At 40.0% G+C, this 11,785-nt stretch overlaps 1 long non-coding RNA gene across 1 annotated transcript; it reads left to right on the top strand.

Moving 5' to 3' along the window:
- Nucleotides 1–3,056: 3,056 nt before the first annotated feature.
- LOC310632667 lies at nt 3,057–5,840 on the top strand. The gene is made up of 3 exons (XR_014490897.1): nt 3,057–3,114; nt 4,844–5,064; nt 5,549–5,840. It is a non-coding gene; the product is annotated as an uncharacterized lncRNA (long non-coding RNA).
- The last annotated feature ends 5,945 nt before the right edge of the window (nt 5,841–11,785 follow it).

The following is an 11,785-nucleotide window of genomic DNA, read 5'->3' as shown; positions in this document are numbered from 1 at the left end:
CTGATATTTATTCAACAGATAGTGGTTCTGGGCCTTCTATCTGGCCCTGGGCCTTCTATCTGGCCCTGGGCCTTCTATCTGGTTTTATGAGAAATAATTCAGAATAGGTATTGCAATGTATCAAAAGAGGATGATTGTTTAACGGGGACATCCTCTTTTTACAAATTAAGATCTTATATTAATTTGGAGATCATGTCCCAATTTATATTACTACATCATTGGGAATCATGAGAACCTATCCATTGTTGGCCTCAATAAGTATCTGATTATCAAATGACTTCATTCATGCTGGAAATGTTCTCACCCATGGGCAGGGGTAGGCAACCTCGGCTCTTTTATGACTCATGGACTTCAACTCCCAGAATTCCGCTGACTCAGGAATTCTGGGAGTTGAAGTCCATGAGTCATAAAAGAGCCGAGGTTGCCTGCCCCTGCCCATGGGAGAAGAGACTTCTTCCTTGTGCAAGCTGGGAAGGAAAAAGAGGCCCTTTGATTCAGACTTTTCTTTAAAAATTTAAATGTTATTATTTAAATAGTCTCTTCAGGGATGAGGGCCTAGAATTATAGCATATACAGCATATTTTTGAGGCACACACATCAATGTTGCTGGATAGTACCTGAGGTCTCTCCCCTGCCTTTTTTAAATCTGAAATTTTACTCTTGTTTTAACTTTTTATTTTAATATTTATGTATAGTTTTATGCTTTTAGGTCTATTCGTATATTGCACACAATTGCTTTATGGGGAGATGATGATGATGATAATAATAATAATAATAATAATAATAATAATAATAATAATAATAATAATAATAATAATAATAATAATAATTTAATTTCTATACCGCCCTTCTCCCGAAGGACTCAGGGCGGTGTACAGGGCAATACAATAAAAATACAATGTACAAAAGTTAAGAAAGAATTAAATAATAGATGGGCAGTCTCTAAATAGGATAAATAATATTTTGTCCTTAGACTGGATATAATACAATTTAGAGTAGCAAAAGTTAAAGGTGAAAAGAAATTAAAGTTGCAATTGTTGTATGTATGAGGTTCCCTGGGAGTCTCACTTATCGTATTAATGAATCATCCTGCACAGAACTTTGCTCTAATTAACAACTGTGTCAAGAGGTTTATCAGGTCCCTGCCCTGCAGTCAGCCCTTCCCTGGATGAGGGGAGGATTCTGCAGATCATGAATTGATTCAGCAGATTTGAGGCAAAGGCAAATAAAATAAGAAGAGTTTGTCCTTAGAGCAGGAGTAGGCAAATACGTCAACTTTACGACCTGTGGATTCCAACTCCCAGAAACCAGCACCCACGAATTCTGGGAGCTGAAGTCCACAGGTCCTAAAGTTGCCATAGTTGCCCTCTCCTGCTTAGAGAGATTCAAAAGAAGATTTGGTGGCAACAGGAGTTTTACAAGCACGTGAATTACAGTTCAGCCATATAAGAACCTGATGGGTCTTGCTGGCAGAATGCAGGAAGTCCTCGGATTTGACTGGTCGTTTAGCAAATGTTCAAAATTATGACGCCACCCCCCTCCCCCAAAAGCTACCTAAAACCTTCCAGAACAATCAGAATTCTGGCGTTGCCCTGCCCAGTCACACGACCTGTCATGGCTTCCTCAGACGTGGGCTCAGATGAGTAGAAGGAGGCGGCTTCAGGGCCATCTGAGAGGGGCAATGTGAAGACAACTGGGTTAGAGCCATCTGTCGAACAGCTGGGTATGCAGACTGAGGAGGAGACAGCTGCAACCAATCAATGTTGACAAGGAGGAGTTGCTGCCTCTGCCCGCACAGGGCCAAGCAGAGAGAGGTGCAGCAGAGATCAGCAAGGCTACTCGTGAGGAGGTAGCCTTGCCCTGCTCAGTGAGCAGCACCCAGAGGCGCCTACTTAAGCAAGCATTAGAACTTAGTCGGTGTCAGGGACAACCATCTGGAATCCAACTTGTGTGCCCTGAAGGCCTTGTCCTGCTTTGTCGTGTTTTGAAACCTGTGATGTTGCTGTTGTCTTCGTCATGCCTTTCTCTTGCCATTGTTGTGCCTTTGTCTTGCCCACCTGTGGAGCTGCATCTTGCCCTGCTATCTTGGCTCCCCTCCTTCTTGCCTTGCAACCCTTGGAGCACAAGGAATGGCACCTGGCCTTGCTTTGGGTTTTGAACTTTGCTACGGTTGACCTGAAGACCTTTGAGGGAACTTTGCCCTGCTGCCTTGAAACAGGTCTTGCTGAAAGGATGTTTTACAGGCACAATAGGACCTGGGGAATGATTGGGGCTAGTTGTACTAATAAACACATCTAACTCCCTCTGGCGTGCTATTGCTCGTGGACTGGAACAGGACATGACCAAATTTTGGCCCTCGGTAATTGTTTTGCATTTATAGCCATTTACAGTGCCCCATGGTTAAATGACTGTGATTTACCACAGTTTTGCTGGAAACTGGCATTTACCTCTGGTTTCCTGGGCGGGGGGGAAAGGCCCATAGCGAAAACGATGGGTTTACTTAATGACTACAATGTTCGCTTAATGACTGCCATACAAAAGATTGTAAAAACAGGTCCAGTCATGTGGTGGCATGCTTTATGACCATCGTGACTTATGAACAACATTGCCAGACTTAGTTACAGTCATAAATTGAGGACTTCCTGTAACAAGGAAGCAGGCCCTGACATTTTGTATCAGCAACTTTGCATGTGTTTTTTTCTCTCTCCATGTAACATCTGTTCATCCACATGGGATCGGTAGTGCCTATCACAGAAACATCTGTTCATCCACATGGGATCAGTAGTGCCTATCACAGAAACATCTGTTCATCCACATGGGATCGGTAGTGCCTATCACAGAAACATCTGTTCATCCACATGGGATCGGTAGTGCCTATCACAGAAACACCTGTTCATCCACATGGGATCGGTAGTGCCTATCACAGAAACATCTGTTCATCCACATGGGATCGGTAGTGCCTATCGGTCATGCAGCTAAAAGTGCCTAGTGAGGCAGTGGAGGAAATTGTTCTGTTGGTATCAGCTAGAGCTTCAGTCATTCTTTTAACAAGCACAAAGAAAAGGAGGGGTGTTAAACCAACAGAGCTTTGGGATGCCACACGTGCTGCAAAGGGTGAGTACAGTGTCCTTCCTGTGCTCCCAGGCTTGGCCTTTTTCTCAAGGTTCAGAAACCCGATGTTGCCTACAGTTTACGATTCAGTTGGGCCACACACTGGCAGTGCTGGAGCATCACTTTCAGTGGTTTAACTTTTAAAAAACTTGTTATTAACATAACAGTTGTATCAGTAAACCTCAGATAGTTGGTGGAGAGCCGCAGTTTTCTAGCTAGGCTGTTGAGTGGTTTTGGAACTGAAGCCACGTGCCCAAAGCAAAATGACTTGGCTTCAGGTTGGGGTTTTTTTTGTTGTTTTTTTCTTTTGCTTTCTGAGATCTAGCTTACTGTACAGCAGCAGTGCACTGTAGATCACAGATACTGCAGTTTTGTTATGCAGAAAGACAGAAGTCTGGATTGCAGAGTTCTGGGCTTGAGTATGTTTTTGTTCATATTTTTTTCCCCTGCTGTTTCGATGGCTTTTTTAAAAATACCAATTTTTTACAACTTGGCGCTCTTCAAATGGGTTGAGTCTGCGGCTCCCCAAATTCCAAGCTAAGTGAAATTTGTAGAATCTGGATTGCGGATAGTTGAGGATGGCTCTTTTGCAGATTTTTTTTTTACTTGAATGCATGCTGATATGCTGCATGTATCCCTTAATTGGTGGGATCCTAGCAACATTTGCAAAGTAGCTTCTAGATTAGAGATCTATAGATTACATATTATCCTAGTAAATATTATAAGAATGTCTTTATTGACCAAAGTAGCAATCTTTTGTATGGGCCCATCTAGTGATGACCACAGCATATAGGAGATTGTGACCTGGAATTTAACAACTGTTAATAACTTAACAACTGTGGCAAGCAGGATCATAAAATGGGGCAAAGCTTAGCAACTCACTTAGCAACATAAATTTTGGGCTCAATTGCAGTCGTAACTTTGAGGAGTACATGTATTCCTTTTGCCCATTACAAATTGCTGGATCCATGAAAGAATATGGTATAGGTTTATTTATGAATGAAAAAACCACAGTTACATCAAAAAGTACAAATCTGTGTCATCTAAGTTGTAGGTGTATGTGAAAGTAGAAACCCATGGGTTGGTGATAATTCATATTATGCTCTAGTGAATTATGATAACAGAAGAACCAAGAATGAGTTTTGGGGGAAAATAGTGCAACTTGATGAATGACTGTGGTCCCAGGGTGGGGGTGTTGAGTCATTGTTTTAGGTAACATGAAAAAGGATGTTGGGTGCAATGATGAAGTCTATTAAAAAGAAGTCTGTTCCTGCCAACTCTATATGCTAGTGAGCACTGGATGGATCAGAAGAAATAAAACTAAACAAGAAGCTAAAACAATAAGAGGTGGAGCTCAGAATGAAGTGTTTTTACATGCAGATTAAATAAAGATATGAAAGATGTATATTATAGTGAGTTGATTGTAAAAGACAAAATGAATTAGAATGAAACAGCAGAAGGAATATGTGAAAGAAGAGGGGATGGATCACCGAGAAGAGAGACGTGAGAAGTACAAAGAACAACACATGTAATGTAACCATGCATGGTATTCTGCTGAACACCTAATTCTTCCTCTGAACACCCTAATTCTCACAGTGCTGTCTATATCTATGTATAGATATTAGATCTATATAGTGTATAGATATATAGTGTATAGATGTATAGATCCATATAGTATGGCTGTAGTATCATCATTCTCCCTATTCTCCCTATTCTCTCCACCTGAAAGCAGGACAAGAAGCAACGGATGGAAACTAGTCAAGGAGAGAAGCAACCTAGAACTAAGGAGAAACTTCCTGACAGTTAGAACAATTAACCAGTGGAACAACCTGCCTCCAGAGGTGGTGAATGCTCCAACACTGGAGGTTTTTAAGAAGAGACTGGACAGCCATTTGCCTGAAATGGTATAAGGTTTCCTGCCTGAGCAGAGGGTTGGACTAGATGACCTCCAAGGTCCCTTCCAAATTATTATTATTATTATTATTATTATTATTATTATTATTATTATTATTATTATTATTATTATTAATATCTTTTTTACTCCCTCCCTCATATTGGTATTATTATGATTATCATTATCCAGTTGCTTTGCATGTACACTGAGAGCTATTGCACCAGAGACAAATTTCTTGTGTGTCCAATCACCCATGGCCAATACAGAATTCTATTCTATAAAACAGGACTACAGGGAGAGGAGGTTGGCCTACAGAAGATTAGTATAAAACTACACAGCAATGTTTCACAACTATAATGACTTTAACATGTGTGGACTACAATTTCCAAGATGGCCCAGACAGCATGCTGGCTGGAGAATTCTGGGAGCTGTAGTCCACAAATCTTAAACCTATAGAGAGTCTTTCCCATAATCACATGAACAAAATATCCTTAGACAGCAGCAGCATTGTTAATATTTTTGTACTGCTTTTCCCATTTTTAGGGTGCATGAAATTTTAAAAAAAATCAAGAATGGGGGAGAAATCCCACCTCAGCTCTTTTCCTGGATGGCAATGCCCTGTCCATTGAGCTTGGTTGATGGACAACTCAAGACTGAAATGAGCCAAGCCAAAGAAAGGAGATCATCAGCAGCAACCTAAAAGCAGAATTTCTAGAGAAGCCTGAAGATGAGCAGTATGATTTAGTTCAAAGGTGAAACTGAAAAACAGCAAGCTATGTTTCTCACTGGCCATGTTTTTCCAAAATCACCACTACTTTTCACCCAGAAGCTGCTGAATCACTTAAATACTACTGGTATCGCTGGCACTAACCATTTTTTTATGTTTCGGCTTTTTCAAGGTACTAACTTCCCATGTAGAAAATGGCTGGAAATAAAATCACCTTTGAGAAATCTTTTTCTGGGATTTCAACTCTTTCTTCCACGTTGTTCGCCATGAGGTTCTATCCGGATTGTGGTTAACACAGCTTCAAATTGGTGGATTCCCCTCTTCTTTCTTTTCCCATCCATGCCAGAAAAGCAAGAACAAAACTGTGTTCCTTTTAGCAGCAGCACTTTGGAGAAATGTTGAAAAAAAATAATAGTAAAAAAATAATAGTAGAGGTAATCCTCTACTGACGACCTTTCATGTAGTGGCCGTTCAAAGTTACAACGGCGCTGAAAATAGTGACTTATGGTGGCTTTTCACAATTATGACCATTGCAGCATCAAAACTGCAGGTTATCAAAATTCGGACACTTGGCCACAGTTGGTTCATATTTATGATGGTTGCAGTGTCCCAAGGTCATGTGATCCCCTTTTGCGACCTTCTGACAAAGTCAATAGGGAAGCCATTGATTCTAGATTTGCTTAACAACCATGTGACAACTGCAGTGATTCACCTAACGATGGTTGCAAGAAAGGTCTTACAATGGGGCAAAGCTCACTTAACAACTGTCTCGCTTAGCAACAGAAATTTGGGGCTCAATTGTGGTCATACGTCAAGGACCACTACATGTACTATTAGTTCTTGTCTCTTGGCCTAGAATGAAAAGTGGCAAAAGTGTTTGTCAATTTCACAAAGGTGTTTTTTTTTTAAAAAAATGCTGCATTTATTTTTAAAAACAACCAAACAAAAAAAACAATATCACAACATTTTAGTACAGATAGTCCTCAACTTACAACAACCATTCAAAGTTCCAATGGCACTGAAAAAAGCGACTTATGACCATTTTTCACAGTTACGACCTTTACAGCATTCCCGTGGTCATATAAGCAAAATTTACATGCTTGGCAACTGGTTCATATTTATGATCATTGCTGAGTCCTAAGGTCATGTTATCTCCTTTTATGACCTTCTGACAAGCAAAGTCAATGGGGAAGCCAGATTCACTTAACAACCGGGCTACTAACATATCAACTGCTGTGTTTCACTTAACAACTGAGGCAAGAAAGGTAGTGAAATGGGGCAAAACTCACTTAACACGTCTCACTTAGCAGCAGAAATTTTGGGTTGAATTGTGGTCGTAAGTTGAGGACTAGTGAACTGGAGGAGGTCGAGGGAGGAGATCCAACTTTCTACGGCAGGCAGACCATCAGAAAATGACTGGTAAGGCACAGAGCAGGGCCTAGGAGTAAGACTGGGCCTGCTACACACACATCAGCCAATCAAATCACAGCATTTAAGGCATGAAGCACAGCACTGGCAAACCCTATTTCCAAACTTTTCTTTTGATGAAGAGCAAGGAAATCTGGGCCCAGGTCACCTTCCCAGCAGCCATGGGGAAGGATGAGGACCTTATCCTTTCTTCCCCTCCTGAAACGGTTACGGGCCTCATTCTCAAACCAAAGTAAGCAGGAAGTGTACGTTAGGCCTAAGTTTCACAAGTTGATTGCTAATAGATGAAAACCTTTTTTCCCCAAGCGCTACATAATCAGTTTCATCAAATTCATCCTTCATGTTTAAACAAAATTTAAAAGGAAGAGAAAAGGTGTTATTCTAAAATCTGGGGCGGCAGGGGGTTTAATGGTTGTCAGCTCTTGAAGTCTTCTGCAAGCAGAGATTGCAGAATTAATGCTTAATTTGAGAAATCATATATTTTCCTATTTTCTGAACTATATGTCTATCCATTAGAGAACACAGATTCAACTTAAGCCACCATTTAAGTAAGAAGACTATTTAAAACAAATAGCTGAAAATGAAAAATAAACTCCTGATATATGTATATATATAGGAAGTCCTGGGGCAGCAGTATCATTTACTGTAACTCAACTGACTAAAGTCGTAACGTGAAGGATTGTTATCACTCCCATCTTGATAATGGGAGAAGATAAGGGGGCTTAAAAAAAACAAGAGTTTTTTAAAAAAACATTTAACCAAAAAAAAGGTGTTTGCATCAATAGGCGTATGAGAGTATTCTCTTCTCAGAATCTAGGAGATGCTTCTGACTTTTAACCACATGTGCTAGAGTTCCCACCACTGATATCTAAGATAGCAGCAGAAATGGGTACAGTCTCTTCAGACTAAGGCTGTGGCGCAACCCCGCTTGAGTGATATGTGCCAAGGTCAAAGGAAACAAGGCTTGCCTGGTATTTAGTTTGTTTTCACAAAAAATTCAAAAACACTCAGAAAATCAATACAGGTTCCATAACAGTATAAAGGGCCTGAACAGAGCAGAACCACAGATCCAGAAGCAGAAATTTTTAAAAAGAATACTTGTCAGATGCCATTAATGAAAATGTAAATCATTCCTCCAAAATACTAGATGAACATCAGTACTTTTGTAATGCACCTGCTTTAAATATACAAACTTCTGAAAGTCCAAGCTCTGATAATTCAGTTTTGAACAGCTAACATTTTAGAATGCTGAAATAGAAAAGGGATTTTTTTAACTGTGTAAAACAACAGCCTTACTCTGAGAGAGGGAACAGATCAAATTGTTTTTGAAAGCGTATCATTTTTCAGATATAGAAACTTGTTGTGCATATGCATAGTTTATCCCACAGAATTCTGTTTTTTAGTAATTTTCTAAAAACACATACAAACAACCTGCCAGCTCCTAGCCGACTACACATGTGGTTTGTGTGTCTTTTCTTTTGCCTTTAAATAATCTCTCTATGTTCTCTGTGTGCAGCTCAAATGAAAGGGCTGGTAGGAAAGTATCTTGATTCAGCAAACTGTGGTTGACGTCTTGATGAAAATGAGATATATTTACTTATTGCTGTGGAATACCCTGACTACCTAACATGCTTTTTCAAGGATGGTGGAGAACTTGTGCAGTGTTTCATTGCAGTGCTATTTCCCAAAGCATCAGCACAACCCACCAGCCCTCTCTCTTCATTCTCCATGGCTCTTTTCTGCTTTATATACAGCTCCTAAAATATCCCTGCCCTAATAGGACGAGTGAATCCCGTCATGTTTTCATTCCTGGCCAATGACAAAGAGCTACTTCCTGCCCTGCTAAAGATGTTTCCTGTTGATAGGGCAAAGGACAACAGTGAGGAACACTTCAGCTGCCAGCACAAGCGAGGACCTTTTGTGACCTCTTGGAGCTTGGACAATTGCATAGCCTATAGGACTCATTGCCACTGAAATCACTGTAGTCCTGTTTGGGCGAGAAAGGGAGAGGGAAGCGGTTCTCTTGAGCAGAATACATAGGCTCATGACAAGGGAATTCTTGCGCTAAAGCAATATTGCAGCAAGCAGACCCAACGCGTTTTATGGCATGAATCAGTGGTCCATTCCATTTCCCAGTTGTCTCTCTCTCCCTCTGTGAAGTAGCAAAGAGTTGTAATGACATCATATGATTGATGACTTGCTTCCCTTGAATCTTGCTCAGCCTTAAGTGGCCTAAGGCGGCCATCTTGCCAGCTCTATGAAAGCGATGCTCAGATTTTAAGAGATGGCATTGGCTTCAGTCTACAAAAAGTGTTTTTCAGATTTGTGTATGGACTTCAGCTCTCAGAATTCCTCAGCTTGCAGAATTTTGGGTGTTGAAGTCCACATACCTTATAGTTGTCACATTAAAAAAACACTATTCAACAAGGACTATTTCTCATCAAATCATTCTCACCCTTTAAAAGCAGACATATATATATATATATATATATATATATATATATATATATATATATATATATATATATATATATATATATATATATATATATATATATATTGCTTAGAAGCCTGTCTCCATCGGAGCTCCCATGTGACTGGATTTAAGACTGCCTGCTATTCTCTTTATCTTTTTTGGAGTTTGTCTCCTAACGTCCTGCTCATGATCGTTTCAGGTTTGCAAGTGAGAAATAAAGCCAAAATAGAGATGATCAAGATTAGCCAACAGATCCTGAGTTTAGATCAATGCAGTTCTTGGACAACAGTGCCCTTTAGAAACCCTTTCCAGAATATAGGACAATAAGGCTATAGCAACCCTTATGTGAATGTAAGATTGAATACAGGTGGGAATGATACTTTATTTTGTGGCAGCTGAATGCTGTGATGGGGCAGATTAAGCAGATTAAGCTTAGGGGTCATAAGTGTTTAGTAATGAACAGTCTAATGTAGTTGGTAAATAAAGACCAATTTATTGTTTCATAAATTTTTCTAGATCATAATTTACTCCAGCAAATGGGTGACCTATAATCTAATATACACAGAGAATTGTTGATGGCAAAGGAGAGAGAGGATAGAGATAATACTCTATGGTGAAAACCTTGATGGTCTCTGAGCTTGGTTGTTTTTTTTGCAGACATTTCATTACCACACTAGTAACATCATCAATTAACCAGTGAAACAACCTGCCTCCAGAAGTTGTGAATGCTCCAACACTGGAAGTTTATAAGAAGAGATTGGACAACCATTTGTCTGAAATGGTATAGGGTTTCCTGCCTGAGCAGGGGGTTGGACTAGAAGGCCTCTAAGGTCCCTTCCTATTCTATTCTATTCTATTCTATTCTATTCTATTCTATTCTATTCTATTCTATTCTATTCTATTCTATTCTATTCTATTCTATTCTATTCTATTGATTCGATTCTATTCATTCTCTGAAGTTGTTACCTAGTTGGGTAATGAAATCTGCAAAAAACAACCAGAGAGCACCAAGGGCCCCACAGTTCAGGACCCCACAGTTCAACTCTGAGCTACAAGTATTCTCCCATAAATATTTTTGCTGACTGTGTTCAGGCAACACTTGGATAGACAAGTCAGCAGTGTTTTAATTTGGGTTCCGGTATTGAGAACATTGAACTCAGCAACCATAATAGCTTTTTATAAACTTCCCTGTCACACCTAACCATGAAACAAGCATATCCCAGCAACAACCCTCCATGACGGTCTATGAGTGAGATCACTGAATTGCCCTTAGCTGTATGGATGCTAAAAGAGTGTTTTCCCATTTATTACATCATCAGCACAAGCTCAAGGTGTGTAAAATATGCCCAGCCAACTGCAATGATGGGGAATAGAGGCAATAGAGACAGGATAGGAATTGGATGTGGAAATTGCAGTTTACGCCTGCCCATCTTTCTGCTGAGTCAAGAATGGAGGGGGAACATTAATTCAGAAGTGGGGAAAAGCACTTTGATTCTATATTTGGCATTTGATAGGCTGTGGTTCATTCAGTTGTTGGAACAGTTCCATGTGTCTATGAATAAATTTGCTTTTAATTTTAGCTGCAAAGCACAATACCGCTATTCTTCAAAATAAAAAGGGCTGTGTTGTTGTATTCATTGTTTACTTGACATTATTACTTAGAGCTTTTGAAGCAGGTTATTTATTGTTTTACTGTAACCTCTTCTCCTCCTCTTCCCACCTAACCACCCCCTGCTTACGTGCCACGCTGCATTGCTGGCTTCACAAAAAATGGTCATAATGTGGTTTTGTGATATAGCATTTTGCATTAATCCAGTTTTCAGTTGGGTGTCTTGTGTGAATCCAGGCAATTGTGATTGGTTGAACAATAATATTAAACTACAAGTAGGAGTTAGCACAATTATTGCAATTTGAAAACCATGGCTTCAGTGCAATATGTTAAACCTAGTTACCATAGATTCTGTAGGAAATGTCATACGTGGATGCTTAGACCATGCTGAACCTTTATGTATTTAATAGAATAACAGAGTTGGAAGAGACCTTAGAGGTCATCTAATCCAACCCCCTACTCAAGCAGGAGACCGTATGCCGTTCCAGACAAGCGGCTGTCCGACCTCCAGTGATGGAGCAGCCACGACTTGTGAAGAAA

Source organism: Vipera ursinii (genome assembly GCF_947247035.1).
Source record: "Vipera ursinii genome assembly, chromosome: 1".
NCBI lineage: Eukaryota > Metazoa > Chordata > Lepidosauria > Squamata > Viperidae > Vipera > Vipera ursinii.
Note: the sequence above shows the minus strand (reverse complement) of the source record. Positions and strands in the feature narration are given on the sequence as shown.